Raw genomic sequence first — 16,168 nt, 5'->3', positions numbered from 1 at the left:
CACAAGTGGAGTTTAGTGTCCAATGAAGGAAGGTACGCCTAAGTGGACTGGCTGAGGTCTTAGATTTAGATCTCACTTGGCTTGCTGGGTTTTCTCATGCACAGCATTTGGCAGAGTATCTACAGCTGGATGCCCTTCCTAAACGCCAACCATTCAGAGAGTGTAGTGGGTGCTTTTACATGCCATCGGCATGAAGGCCAGTCAGGCGGTACTGGCAACAGCCATGCTCAAAATGGTATATTTTATGTGTCACCCGCACAAGAGCCAGTCTAGGGGCACTGGCAATGATCTCGCTCGAAAGTCCTTACACATGCCGTGGGCACAAGTGCCAGAAAAGCGACGCTGGGCACAGGTGCCATCACGATTTCGATTTCGCTTGCCCCAATAAGTCTTCGCAAGCTGAGTTTTGTGTCCCAATGAAGGAGATGACCTTGGCATGGGTGCCAGTCGTCGAATTTAACTCGATTTCGATTTCACTTGCCTCAACAGGTCTTCGCAAGTGGAGTTTAGTATCCAATTTAACTCGATTTCGATTTCACTTGCCTCAATAGGTCTTCGCAAATGGAGTTTAGTGTTCAATTTAACTCGATTTCGATTTCGATTTCACTTGCCTCAACAGGTCTTTGCAAGTGAAGTTTAGTGTCCAATTTAACTCGATTTCGATTTCACTTGCCTCAACAGGTCTTCGCAAGTGGGGTTTAGTGTCCAATGAAGGAAGATATGCATAAGTGGACTGGCTGAGGCCTTAGATTTAGGTCTCACTTAGCTTGCCGGGTCTTCTCACGCACAACATTTGGCAGAGTTTCTACGGCTGGATGCCCTTCCTAAACGCCAACCACTCAGAGAGTGTAGTGGGTGCTTTTACGTGCCATGAGCACGAAGGCCAGTCAGGCGGTACTGGCAACGGCCACGCTCAAAATGGTGTATTTTATGTGCCACCCGCACAAGAGCCAGTCTAGGGGAACTGGCAACGATCTCGCTCGTAAGTCCTTACACATGCCGCGGGCATAAGTGCCAGAAAGGCGACGCTGGGCACAGGTGCCAACACAATTTCGATTTCGCTTGCCCCAATAAGTCTTCGCAAGCTGAGTTTCGTGTCCCAATGAAGGAGACGACGTTGGCATGGGTGCCAATCGTCGAATTTAACTCGATTTCGATTTCACTTGCCTCAACATATCTTCGCAAGTGGGGTTTAGTATCCAATTTAACTCGATTTCGATTTCACTTGCCTCAATAGGTCTTCGCAAGTGGAGTTTAGTGTCCAATGAAGGAAGGTACGCATAAGTGGACTGGCTGAGGCCTTAGATTTAGGTCTCACTTGGCTTGCCGGGTCTTCTCACGCACAGCATATTTCCAAAGGTCTCGGTCAGAAGTCATCGCCTCGGTGACGTCCAAAGTTCGAAGGTCGTGCCTCACCACCTCATCCCAGGTCTTCCTGGGCCTACCTCTTCCACAGGTTCCCTCAACTGCTAGCGTGTGGCACTTTTTCACACAGCTATCCTCATCCATTCTCGCTACATGACCATTCCAGCGCAATCGTCTCTCTTGCACACCACAACTGATGCTTCGTAAGTTCAACTTTTCTCTCAAGGTACTAATACTCTGTCTAGTATGCACACTGACATTACACATCTATCAGAGCATACTGGCTTCATTCCTTGCGAGCCTACGCATGTCCTCAGCAGTCACAGCCCATGTTTCACTACCATGAAGCATGGCTGTTCGTACACATGCGTCATACAGTCTGCCTTTTACTCTGAGTGAGAGGCCCCTTGTCACCAGCAGAAGTAAGAGCTCTCTGAACTTTGCCCAGGCTATTCTTATTCTAGCAGCTACACTTTCAGCGCAACCTCCCCCACTACTAACTTGGTCACCTAGATAGCGGAAGCTATCATCTACGTCTAGCTTTTCTCCCTGGAATGTGGCAGAAGTTGTTTTCTGTACATCTACAGTATTTATAGCTCCTGAACATCTGCTACATACAAAAACTAACTTCCTAGTTAACCTTCCTTTGATATTGCTGCACCTCTTATGTGTCCATAGCTTGCACTGGGTGCATCTTATAGAGTTTCTACCTACGCCTTTGCTACAGATCGAGCAGGGCCATCTACCTGAAGGGGTTTGTGTGTTGTCTATCTTCCTACTTATTAGGACTTTGGTTTTAGCTAGTTTTCGATAGTTTTCGATAGTTTTAATCGATTTTAATCGATTTAAATTTTCTTTCTATTTGAAAATTGGTTATGAAACACGTGTAGTCTTTTATTATCTTTATCTTTTGATATTTACTTTGTATTATATTATACTTATTCATTGTGCTTTTAATTATTATTTTTTCTATATGTGACAGTGGATTTTCATCGATGAGTTCATGAACCTTGGTTCTTTTCCCTAGCGCATTAAGCAGTGATGTGTATAAATGCAATGTTATTACCTGTTCAAATATACCAGTGGCATGTTCAGACTTGTAAATGAGCCATTCTCTGTGTTTTTGTCCTGGAGAAAATTTCTTGTTGTAGACAAATGTTGTAAATACACCCAAATCAGCTCATAGTGCCACCTATCCAGACTGTGAGATACAAGCATTTCAGAGTGGTTATCTCCTTTTCAGTCACAGAAACCAAACTGTGGCACTGCAATCTGATAAGAGAGACAATTTCTTCTTATGCTATTCCAGTCAACAAATGTCAGCTGGTAGTGCTAGTCAATGGCTCATCATAATTAAATTACAGGTTGGAGTGCTATGCAGTGATGTGTATAAATGTAATGTTATTGGAAGTTTGAATATGCCAATGGCATGTTTGGACTTTTAAACAAACTATTCACTGTTTTGTCATGGAGAAAATTTCTTGCTGTAGACAATGGGGTAAATACACCTAAGTCAGCTTACAACACCATGTATCCAGACTGTTAGATGCAAGAATTTCAGAGTGGTTATCTCTTCAGTCACAGAAACCAAATGCTGTAGACAAATGGTGTTCTCTTATCATCTTGCAGCACCACCATTCAGTTTCTGTGATTGAAGAGGAGATAACCACTCTGAAATGCTTGTATCTCACAGTCTAAGGTAAGTGGTGCTGCGAACTGATTTGGGTGTGTTTACACCATTTGTCAACAGTGAGAAATTTTCTCCTTGATAAACATAGTGAATGGTTTGTTTACAAATCTGAACATGCTTTTAGCATATTCAAACTGGTAATAATATTGCATATATATAAATATATATATATATATGTGTGTGTGTGTGTGTGTGTGTGTTGTATTCCTCTCGGGAGACTCGCAGAGAAAAGACAACGAGTTGTACAATTTAATTATTACATTTATTATTCAATTACATACAAAGAACGCACTCACCGAAAGTTCGATGTGTTAATAAACAAAAGTCATGTCCGCCATATGGATCAATGACATTTTACTACCCCAGTCATTCAGAACAACAACAATGAAACAATGAACTCAGACGAACCACAATGACACACGGAACGTCAGACGAATAATATATCCAACAGTCCATATAACACCTCCCCACTGAAATTGATGCTACACAAGAAGTATCAACAGCAAAGTCTCTCTTGGGTTTTACGGGTTCTCTTGGACCGTCTTGGGTTGTCTGGTCCATACTCTGGAACGGGTAACATGGTCTTGGGTCTGGTTAGTCTTTGAGTTAGTGGCACAGTTTCCGAGATCTCCATCGGGTGATCTGTTGCAAATTCAAATACAGTGTTTTCTGCATCACCAGGTTCATTGTCTTCCTCAGTTGTGTACCGCGGTCACAGCTGTTCCCAGTGTCGTCTCCACATCGGGCCATGAGGTATGACCTTCACGTTAAAGCAGCGAGTACCCAATGACTTCTTAATGATTGTTGGTACCCATCGGGGATCTTTGTCTCGGCGAGGTCCATAGTATAGTGCATACACAGGATCTCCGGCCTTGTAATGCTTGGTAACTTTAGCGACATCAGCCGAGCTTGGAGTCACCTGAGACTTATCTGCTTCCTTAGACTGTTTGCCTTGAGCAATGTGTGCTGGCGATGGCAGCAGAGAATCAATCCTTGTTCGTATCTGCCGGTGATTCAAAAGTTCACTTGGAGAGAATCCACAGGATGTTGGTGTTTTCCGGTACTGCATCAAGAATTCTTGAAGTGCTCGTGTCGGCGGAAGAGAAGACTTCCTCAGAGCTTGTTTGAAGGTTTGCACCAAACGTTCCGCTGCTCCGTTGGTAGCTGGGTGGTAAGGTGCCCCTGTCAGGTGTGTGATCCTACGTTCTTTGCACCAGCTTTGGAACTCCCCAGACGTAAAAGTTGGTGATCAAAAACTGACTGTTCCTCATCTCCCCACTTACAAATAGTTGACTTTTTCGTAAGGCAATAGAGTGGCTCAGCCATACTGGCTAGGTTTGGAATAAACTTTCCATAAAACTGAACTGAACCTAGGAAAGATTTCAAGCTTGATTCGTTCGTTGGAGATGGCATCTTTAAGACTGCTTCGAACTTGGATCCCTTCGTGATCCCTTCAGCCGACAAAATGTGTCCAAGGTATTCTACACTGGGTAGTGCAAACTGGCACCAATGTGTGAGGAAATCCGAAGTGTGCAAAGTCTTCCTCAAGCAGATTTAAAGTGGCTTTGGAGGACGTGGAGGAAGTAGGATGAATGCATGGGTACTTGGAATAAGCATCTGTGATAACCAGCCAATCTCTACCCATAAAATGTATTGCATGGTCCAGGTGTAAGCGGCTCCACGGCTTTTCTGGTAACATCCATAGGTGAACTGGTGGCTTAGATGGCTGCCTTTGATGTTCGTTACACGAATCACATCGTTGACTGGCTATCTCTATAGCAGCATCGATACCAGGCCAATAAACAGCAGTTCTTGCTAGTTGTTTCATGCGTTCCATGCCAAAGTGTCCAAGATGCAGAAGATTGAGGATCTTTGGCTGCAAGCTATGTGGAATCACAACTCTAGATCCATTTATAAGGCATCCATGACAGATACTAAGTGAGTTAGATTACTTCCGGAACTTGTTGACTTCGTCATTGATCTCCATGTTCTTTGGTGGCCAGCCTTCACGGACGTAGCGCATCACTGTAGATATCACTGGATCTTTCCCTGACTCTTGACGGAGGACGTTAGCATCCACAGGTTGGACTTGAATACTAAGAGCTTTGATGGCACACACCATGTCTATGTCTTCACCATTTTCCTTTCTGACAAAGTCGTTATCATCACCGAATGACAAACGACTGAGGGCATCTGCATTTCCATGATCTGCTGATTTCCGATATTCAATGGTGTAATCAAACTGGTTCAGCCACAGGGCCCACTGTGCTAGTCTGTTAGCAGCGAGAAGTGGCATCCCTTTCCTCGGACTGAATAGTGATGTCAGCGGCTTGTGGTCAGTCACGAGTACGAATTTACGACCGTACAAATACTGGTAAAACTTCTGCAAGCCAAATATGATAGCCAGGGCTTCCTTTTGAATATGGATGTAGTTACGCTGTGCAGAAGTGAGAGTCTTGGACATATTGGATATTGGGCGCTCGCTTCCATCAGGAGAGCGGTGAAACAGGACTGCTCCAATACCAACGTTTGATGCGTCACAAGCCAGTCCCAAAGTTTTGTTTGGATCGAAATGTATCAGAACTTGACTCGATGAAAGTACATTTTTCAAGTGATCAAAAACTGACTGTTCCTCATCTCCCCACTTACAAATAGTTGACTTTTTCGTAAGGCAATAGAGTGGCTCAGCCATACTGGCTAGGTTTTGAATAAACTTTCCATAAAACTGAACTGAACCTAGGAAAGATTTCAAGCTTGATTCGTTCGTTGGAGATGGCATCTTTAAGACTGCTTCGAACTTGGATCCCTTCGTGATCCCTTCAGCCGACAAAATGTGTCCAAGGTATTCTACACTGGGTAGTGCAAACTGGCACTTTTCACGGCGACATCTGAGTCCATTGTCGCTTAGACGTGTGAGCAGACACTTTAGGTTGTTTAGGTGACTGTTTGCATCTTTCCCACTGGCGAGTATGTCATCCTGGAAGACGGCCACTCCAGGTAGATCATGGGTCAGGTTTTCCATGATCTCCTGAAAGTAACCAGGTCATGACTTGATTCCGAAAGGGAGTCGTTGTTGCAGGAGTACTCCACGGTGAGTGCTGAGTGCGAGTCTGCGTTGACATTTTGGAGCCAGCTTGATCTGATTATAGGCATCAGCAAGGTCAATCTTTGTATATCCGAATCCACCTCCGAGTTTCTGCATCAGTTCAGCAGGGAGTGGCATTGGATGACGGTGATCAGCAAGTTGGTCATTAATTCCCACAGAGTAGTCACCACAAATTCGTAGTTTGGGCTTCAGGTTGCTTGAAGCGTGTGCTTTACGAATCGGTACCACTGGCGTTCCGTATTCGTTGAACTGAACTGGCCTCCATATTCCCTTGGTGATGCCTTCTTCGTAACCTTTGGCTAGGTCATCACGAAGAGCAGACGGGACCGGACGTGCCTTGTGAAAGACTGGTGTTGCGTCCGATTTGAACTTCACTTCCAGTTCAAAGTTCTTGAGACATCCCAATTCTTGCTTGAAAAGATCTGGAAATTCATCACACATGTTGTGACAATCTTGCTGCAGGGAAACATAGGGCTCACTTGAGGTCTTTGGATACATCACTTCAGCATCTTCCCTCTTGGCTTGGCAGTCTATGCTTTTCAAACCTAGAGCAGTGTCCACAGAAATTCCCAGAGTCTGGATAGCATTTCGTTCCAGCAAATTAAGATCAGAGATCTTGGTGACTATGTAAGGTATAAGATCCTGCTTACCAGTTGTTGGATCCTTGGTTTGACCCATGAAAGTTCCCAGAACAGGCAGGTCATGCTTGCTGGCAGATTCATAGCGATGCTTGACATCTTGCAGCTTTGGTCTTCCAAGTTGTTTCCAGACTGACAAGGAAACAAAATTGCCTGTAGTGGCAATGTCCAATTCCATTGTGAACAGTCTGTTCTGGATTGTTACTGGCACAATCAAACTGTGAGTGTCTCGGGAAACTTCACCTAGGATCGCCTTGACTAGCTCAGCTTTTGTGATTCTTTTCACGGGAGTTTGTGAGTGGCCATTGCGTTGCTGATGTTGTTTTTTTCTACACACCGCTTGCAAATGTCCCTTTTTGTCACAAAAATGACATTTGGATTCTTTGAAAGGACAGTCTGTCACTTTGTGGGCCTTTCCACATCGATAGCATTTCTCCTGGTTTGTGGAATAAGACTGCTGATGGTTCTTTTGAGGACTCTTATTCTTGTTCTGTTGGACCTTGTAGACTTGCTTGGGTTTGGAACCATAGACAGTTTATTTTGCAACCTTCGCTGCGTCTTCAGTCTCGATGGCAACTTGGACAGCACGGGCAAAATCTAGCAGCCACAAACGTACGGAATCTTGACCAGTAATCAGGCCATAGTTCTGACGTTGAATCAAATGCAGCAAATGGTGGAATCGACAATGTTGTTGAAGCAGCTGTAAAATAGCCACTGGGATCGCCTTCAACTTGTCGAGCACCAAACAGTTTTAACAGAGTGTCCATATCTCTCTTATGTTGTTGCATTTGCTTGTCCATTTGTTCCCTAAACAATTTAATAAGTTCTACTGTCTGTTTTTCAGCCATTGTTATTACGATGAATAATTTTACGGTAAAGTAAGCATGTATCCTATCGGCGACGCCAATAAACTCTGTTGTATTCCTCTCGGGAGACTCGCAGAGAAAAGACAACAAGTTGTACAATTTAATTATTACATTTATTATTCAATTACATACAAAGAACGCACTCACCGAAAGTTCGATGTGTTAATAAACAAAAGTCATGTCCGCCATATGTATCAATGACATTTTACTACCCCAGTCATTCAGAACAACAACAATGAAACAATGAACTCAGACGAACCACATTGACACACGGAACGTCAGAAGAATAACATATCTAACAGTCCATATAACAGTGTGTGTGTGTGTGTGTGTGTGTGTGTGTGTGTGTGTGTGTGTGTGTGTGTGTGTGTGTGTGTGTGTGTGTGTGTGTGTGTATGAAAAAATAAGCATAGGCACTAGTTTATATTATAATTCCTCTATGGTTGTTTAAAGTTGAGAAATATGTATTCCAAGTGCATCTAGATACTCAACAACAATGGATTATCAGAAAACACTTTATCACATGAAGCTACAGATAACTTATATGTGTGTGTGTATAAACACACACATATAAAATAATAGTTTGACTCAAGAACCTCATTACTTAAAGTTTTGTGGATGAGTAGAAGACACACCCACCTTGTCAGATATTCAGAGTAGAGAGAATTTAAAAGAAACGAAAATGACTTCTAGGCATTTAGGCTCTCATTGGTCAGTTCTGGTCACATAGCGGTTTATCTTGTAAAAGAGACATCAGTTGTTTTATTTTCTTGTTAGGTTCAGGTATTGCAGACAGGATACTGATGTCACTTTGTTAGTATTCTGACAGACAGTATGTTCAGCGACACCAGTTCTTTAAATTGGGTTTAAATTGGACTCTGCACATGAGAGCAGGGTGGTGGTGCAGGTAAGATGCTGGTGCTAATCTGTCACTTATCTTTCTGTAGAGTTTGAACACTTTAGAGACAATAATTAGATAATCAGTTTAATGGTGTCAAATTACAAAACAACAACAGCAACTTGTCATTATAGTGAAAATCTCTTTTTAAAGTCTATGGCTGTTGTGTTGTCTGAATGTTGAAATACATGTGATTACACATTTGTGTCATCTTGCATTTGTATATATATGGCAACACATCTTTTATTTGTTTCAGTAACTGGCCTGTGGCAATGCTGGGACACTGCCTTGAAGAGTTTAGTCAAACAAATCATCCCCAGTGCTTATTTTTTAAAGTCAAGTATTTATTCGATTGTTCTCTTTTGCCAAACCACTAGTTACAGGGATGTTAACAAACCAACATCAGTTAAGTAGTGGGAAGGGATAAACACAACAGAAATACAAAGACACACACATACACAGATGTATATATATATGTACGACAGGCTTCTTTTAGTTTCCAACTAACAAATCCACTCATAAGTCTTCTACTGTAGTCCAAGATTATAGCAGAAGACACACATCAAAGGTACTGCACATTGAAACTGAACTCAAGACTACATTATTGGAAAGCAAGCTTCTTAACACCACAGCCATGCCTGTGCCTAATTGATCTTTGTAATAAAGGTTCTATACATATGATATCATGTGTGTAAATCACTAAGTGTACAGCTTAACTCAATTACTACAACAGAATTTGCAAGACCAACAACATTCTAATTACCAGATGTAAGTAGATGGTAGCGAAGATTGCAGCTGAAGTGAATGTTGATACTAATAGCATCACCACTAATACTAATAACTCTAATACAACCACTACTACTGCTACTGCTGCTGCTGCTGCCACCACCACCGCTGCTGCTGCCACCGCTGCTGCTGCCACCGCTGCTGCTGCTGCCAATGCCTCCATCGCTGCTGTCTATGCCTCCGTCTACCAACATATGAGACAATATGACGACAAAAAACAGTCCTCCATACTCTACCAACATGCCAAAGACCAGCATGGAGGCAACTTAGGTCAACTTGACATCCGCATCTTATCCAAGCACCCAAAAGACCCAACTCTAAGACAAATACGGGAGTACGTCCTTATAAATGAAACTTCCCCAATACTAAATAGAAAATATACATAGATATCATACCCCCATACCCACATTTTACACAGGTAAAGCAGAACAGTTAATGGGCTTTTATGCAGATAGATGTATGTATGTCTGTGAGTGTGGGTGTGTGTGTGTGTGTGTGTGCATGCACATGTATGTATATGTAAACCAACAGGTCTACATACAGACGGGTAGGTACATAGGATATATGAACAGACAACCACATACGCAAATAGATACTGAAACACATGGCCACATATACACATACACTTGTCCATACATATGAAAATGTGCACCCATACATACAAACATGGTACATAGCAGCAAAACACACACACACACACACTCAGACATGCACACACAAGGAGACAGAGGTACATACATACATATACATACATGCACACACACACACATAAAAAAAAACACACACAAATACAGAATACATACATACATGCAAACACACACATACATACATATATACATACACACACATACATACATATATACATATGCACACACACACAGACATACATACACACACATGCACACATACATGCATGCTTACATGCATGCATACATACACACACACTGAGACACACATGCGCAAAAACAAACAAAAGCAAAAACAGAACGCAGCGTAAATAACGGACAGAGTCAAGACTATTGAAAAGGTTGCAAGACGCAACGAAAACTTTAGGAAAATAAAAATAAGAAATAAGTGGAAATTTTAACGGTGAGTGTGTTAGATTTTAAGGCACAACAGACACAACAGAATATGCTTCAACACACGAATATGCTTCAACACACAAAATCACATAAAAAATCTTGCAAACCAAATCCAAAAACGAAATATATATATATATATATGACTTGAGGTATTTCGTGTTGCAAGATAGTGTGTGAGAGAGAAACCTAGTGTAAGCTATGGACACATAAGAGGTGCAGCAATATCAAAGGAAGGTTAACTGGGAAGATAATTTTTGTATGTGGCAGATGTTCAGGTGCAATAAACACTGTAAATAAACAGGAAACAACTTCTGTCTCATTCCAGGGAGAAAAACTAGAGGTAGTTGATAGCTTCCGCTATCTGGGTGACCAAGTTAGTAGCGGCGGTGGGTGCGCTGAAAGTGTAGCTACTAGAATAAGAATAGCCTGGGCAAGGTTCAGAGAGCTCTTACCTCTGCTGGTGACAAAGGGCCTCTCACTCAGAGTAAAAGGCAGACTGTATGAAGCATGTGTATGAACAGCCATGCTACATGGCAGTGAAACATGGGCCGTGACTGCTGAGGACATGCGTAAGCTCGCAAGGAATGAAGCCAGTATGCTCCGATGGATGTGTAATGTCAGTGTGCATACCCGACAGAGTGTAAATGCCTTGAGAGAAAAGTTGGACCTAAGAAGCATCAGTTGTGGTGTGCAAGAGAGATGATTGCACTGGTATGGTCATGTGGCGAGAATGGATGAGGATAGCTGTGTGAAAAAGTGCCACACCCTAGCAGTTGAGGGATACTGTGGAAGAGGTAGACCCAGGAAGACCTGGGATGAGGTGGTGAAGCATGGCCTTCAAACATTAGGCCTCACCGAGGCAATGACTAGTGACCGAAACCTTTGGAAATAAGCTGTGCGTGAGAAGACCCGGCAAGCCAAGTGAGACCATAATCCGAGACCTCTGCCAGGAGTGTAGCCAGTCCACTTATGCGTACCTTTCCTTCATTGGACACTAAACTCCACCTGCGAAGACCTGTTGAGGAAAGTGAAAGCGAAATCGAAGTAAATTCGACGACTGGCACCCATGCCAACGTCTCCTTCATTGGACACTAAACTCAGCTTGCGAAGACCTGTTGGGGCAAGTGAAAGCAAAATCGTGATGGCACCTGTACCAGTGGAGCGCTAAGAGCACCGTCTGAGCATGATTGTTGCCAGAGCAGCTGTCTGGCTTCCATGCCAGTGGCACGTAAATAGCACCATTTGAGCATGATCGTTACCAGCGTCGCCTTCCTGGCACTTGTGCTGGTGGCACATGAAAAGACATTCGAGCGAAGTTGTTGCCAGTACCACTGAACTGGCTCCTGTGCAGGTGGCATGTAAAATACACCATTTTGAGCATGGCCGTTGCCAGTACCACCTGACTGGCCTTCGTGCTGTAGCACATGAAAGCACCCACTACACTCTCAGAGTGGTTGGCGTTAGGAAGGGCGTCCAGCTGTAGAAACTCTGCCAAATCAGATTGGAGCCTGGTGTAGCCATCTGGTTCCCCAGTCCTCAGTCAAATCGTCCAACCCATGCTAGCATGGAAAGCGGACGTTTAAACGATGATGATGATGATGATAATGATGCACCTGTGCTGGTGGCATGTAAAAAGCCCTGTTCGAGTGTTGGGCCTCAAGCCAAGTGATGTTAAGCCAAGTGAGATTGTAGTTGTGGCTGATGCCAGTATCATGTAACTGGCCCTTTGAAAGCACCCTTCAATCATTGGGTGATATGCTGTGCTTGTGAAGACCTGTTGAACTGAGTGAAATTGTAGTCATGGCCGATGCCAGTGCCATCTGACTGGCATCCATGCCAATGGCATGTAAAAAGCACTGTTCGAGTGTTGGGCCTCATGGAGGCAGTGACAGGTGACCAAGACCTTTGGCAATATACCGTGCTTGTGTAGATCTGTCAAGCCAAGCGAGATCGTAGTCGTGGCTGATGGCAGTGTCAGGTCATTGGCACCCATGCTGGTGGCATGTAAAAAAACACCAGCTACACTTTTGGAGTGGTTGGTGTTAGGAAGGGCATCCAACCCTAGAAACCTTGCCCAATCAGATCGAAACCTGGTGCACCCCACCAGCTTACCAGTTTTAATTCAAACTGTCCAGCCCATGCCAGCATGGGAAGTGGATGTTAAATGATGATGATGATGTATGCATGTACAATTCTTTGTCAGCAATATTTTATGATTAAAACAATGAAACTAACTTCATTTTTAATCTTTATGATTAGACAACAATAATGACACATCAATTACTTACTTATCTCTGATAAACCTCACAAAACTGTATCTGGTTTTTAATCTGCAATGCAGAGTCACTCAATTCCTGAAATGAGAAGCTATTGTTCTCTGTAATGTGTCCAATGTCTGCATTTTGTTGACATTGCCCTGCTATGTGCATAATCAATTATGGTACTGAAAATAGAACGATATAGAGTGACTGGACAGCTCATTGACAAAATGTTTCAAGAATTACACAGAGGGAAGGGTTACCATGACCTTCATAAGTCTTCTGAGACTGACATGGTTGATGTTTAGATGAAACATCTGCAAATTAATGTCTAGTAAAAAAGACAGGAACATAAAGTGAGTTCTAGGAGATTCTAGAGCTATATATGTAGTGTACACACACATGCACGTGCGCACATGCACGTGCGCACATGCACACACACATGCTTGCTTGCTAGCTTCATACTCCTACTTGATGAGGCTGGGGCCATCCGAGGTTAATGATCCAGAGACATCATCATGCACAAAGCCAACCAGGTCCACCAATGCCCTCTATTGCTAGTGGCCAGTTCCTCTGATCCTCCAAAATAATGTTGAACCTCTGGAGATCGTCTTTAATCATGTCCAGCAATGTGATGTGGGGCTTGACATGAGGTCTCTTACAGCCAGCACCTGCGGCATCAAATGAGTAAAGCCTTGGTAGGATGATCTAGCAGGAGATGGAGGACATGTTCATAACCAGTGCATGCGATGTATAGCTATAAGTTGGGAGGCTGCAGGCTGATGTGTGCACACATGCAGTTGCTTGTAGTTAACATGATGGTACTACCTGTTGTTCTTCATGGTCCTCAGGGTTCTGTTATCAAAGCCCTTGATTTTCTTTGCCAGGATTTTTGGGAGGGGCCACATTTATGCTCCTTAGAGGAGAATGGAGAGGGCCAGTGTGGAGCTTTTTCTTCTGGGAGATAGAGCAGTGGTGCCAGAGGGGCTTCCATAGGGAGTACATGACTCTAGTGGTCAGAACACATCTGTAGTTGATCTCCAGGGTCAGGCCTCTATTGTTGGTGACTGTGGATCCCAAGTTGATGGAGCTGACAAATTCCATGACATTGTGGCCAATATAGAGAGGAGGAGGATCCAAGGTCTCTATGGCATGCATTATCTTGGTCTTTGCCCAACTCACCTGAAGGCCAAGTTTTGCTGATTCTTCTCTGTAAATGGTCAGTGCATCCCTGAGCTGGTCAATTAGGTTGCTGAATAGGGTGGTATCATCTGCACACTCCAGGTCAGTAAGATAGTAATTCTCGAAGGTAACACCAGACACTCACTCACAGACCTTGGTCATCAGATATAGTAGTGAATGTGAATCATTTGAGGATGAGATACTGTACAAATGATGGGAAGATGAGAAACAGGTGCCAACTAAACTTGGATGCAGCTAGTAAGTAACAAGCTCCAAGAAGCAAAGGCTATTGTAGTAGTGACAGCATAGGTAGAGGGATGAGACAGTGCATTTGTAGAATAGAGATTTTAATGTGTTTGTAGGTAACAGCATTCTATTGTGAGTTGTACTCGAGATTTGTAGATTACCAGGAACTGATTGGCACTTAAATATTTTCTGGATCTAAAGAGGAAGTTTAGTTTTTGGAACACTGTTTTGCTATTTGTGAATGGGAGGTTGCATGGAAATATCATAGCTGTTAGGCCTAGTATTGTAGCAGCCAAGAAGGTTGCTACAATGTTAGGTATTGTGTTCAAAGCTTGCACAAAATTGTAGAAGTCCAATCTTGTACTTCAATCTTGAAATGAGATTCTTTGGTGCATTCAAGGACTGTATGTTTAAGATCTCAAAAGAAATGAGATTATTATATCTCCATTGGAATATGTATTTTGTTGTGAAGGCTTACTGTAAAAGCACTTGCCATGTAAAAAGCACCTATGCTGGTGTCACATAAAAAGCACCAGTACACTTTGTAAAAGTGGTTGGTATTAGGAAAGGTATTCAGCCATAGAAACCATAATGAATGGCAACATATAGTATTGATGAAGACTGACCCACTGGTACAAACAAAGCAAAATGGTTGCTAAAATATTTATGGTGATGTTGGTAGTGACAGGAGATAGATACATGTATCTCAATTATATCTCTTTTTCATCATATTTCTGTTAAATCTTCATCTACTGCCCTCAGCATTACCCTCTCATCTATCACTCACTCTCTCTCCTATTCACTGTACCACGGTACCTGTATAACATCTGATACATCTATATTTGATACCTCTATCATCAATCATTATTCATCCTCCCCCTTTTGCACCATCACTTTTCCATCACTTTGTCTCTCTCTCCCATCATGCCTGTGTAATGAGATGAAATACGATCTGTCTTATAAACCATCATTGTATATCATTAGCCATCATTCTCAGTCTTCATTGATACCTATCATTCTCACATCTCTATTGCTATTTATCATCTTCCTTTATGCTATCCCATCATGCTATTAATGTCATTTTTCTATGTGTCTCCTCATCATCGACTAACATGTAACTATCACTGCCTCTATTCCATATTACTTCTCCTCACACACATGCTCAGAGCTCTCTTTTTTCACACATTGGGTCATTACTCTCTCTTTTATTCACACTTTTAGTCGTTTGCTTTGAAAGAATGAAGACAACATAGAGTAGAAAAAGCACTTTAGTCTTGCATAGTAGAAGGTGACCTCATTAATACTGGTGCAATGATTAAATGGCTGGAGAATGATTGAAGTTAATGTAGGAGGGAGTGGACACATTAAACTTGTTTTGAGACATGGCAATGTCTCTAGTGTTTGTGCTATGATAAAATGTACCTAGAGTAACTCAGTAGAGTTGTTGAGATGACAACACGAGTGCACATGAATGAGACATAGCCCTCTAATGTGTCTGGGAGAGCTGTAATTATGAATAAGAACTGATTTGGACAGTGACTTGTTCAACTTCATTTTAGCACAGATAGCACACATAAGAGAATGATCTTCCTAAAATTTATATATCCTGTTGTTTCTGTGTTGCACTCACAACCCCAAAATCATGGTTTTGATTCACATAAAGCTTTGTTAAGCTACACACAAATAAACTCATGGAGACGAGATTGTGTTAGTGAAAGATTTATTCCTTTAAGTACATAAGGGCGACAGCTGCCAGTTACTTCTGCCTCTTGAAGCCCACTCAACTGGAAGTCTACTTTGCTGCAGACCAGCTCCCTAGCTAGCCCGCAGCAAAGTTCCTGTCTACAGTTCATCTGTCATGAATCCTGCCCTACATAGCTCCCCACCAGAACTGTTGACTGTCATTGGAACTGGGAAGGTGTTTTAATTGTCCTGCCCATGTATGTGGTTACTTGGCTCTTTGGTGACTGTTCCTTGTCAAGCATGGGTGTGATCTGCCTGGGGTAGCCTCTGTTTGGTGGTTGGGCTACTTGAATGGTGCTGTCAGTATT

This window comes from Octopus bimaculoides, chromosome 25, assembly GCF_046866305.1.
Source record: "Octopus bimaculoides isolate indiv1 chromosome 25, ASM4686630v1, whole genome shotgun sequence".
Taxonomy (NCBI): Eukaryota; Metazoa; Mollusca; class Cephalopoda; order Octopoda; family Octopodidae; genus Octopus; species Octopus bimaculoides.
Note: the sequence above shows the minus strand (reverse complement) of the source record.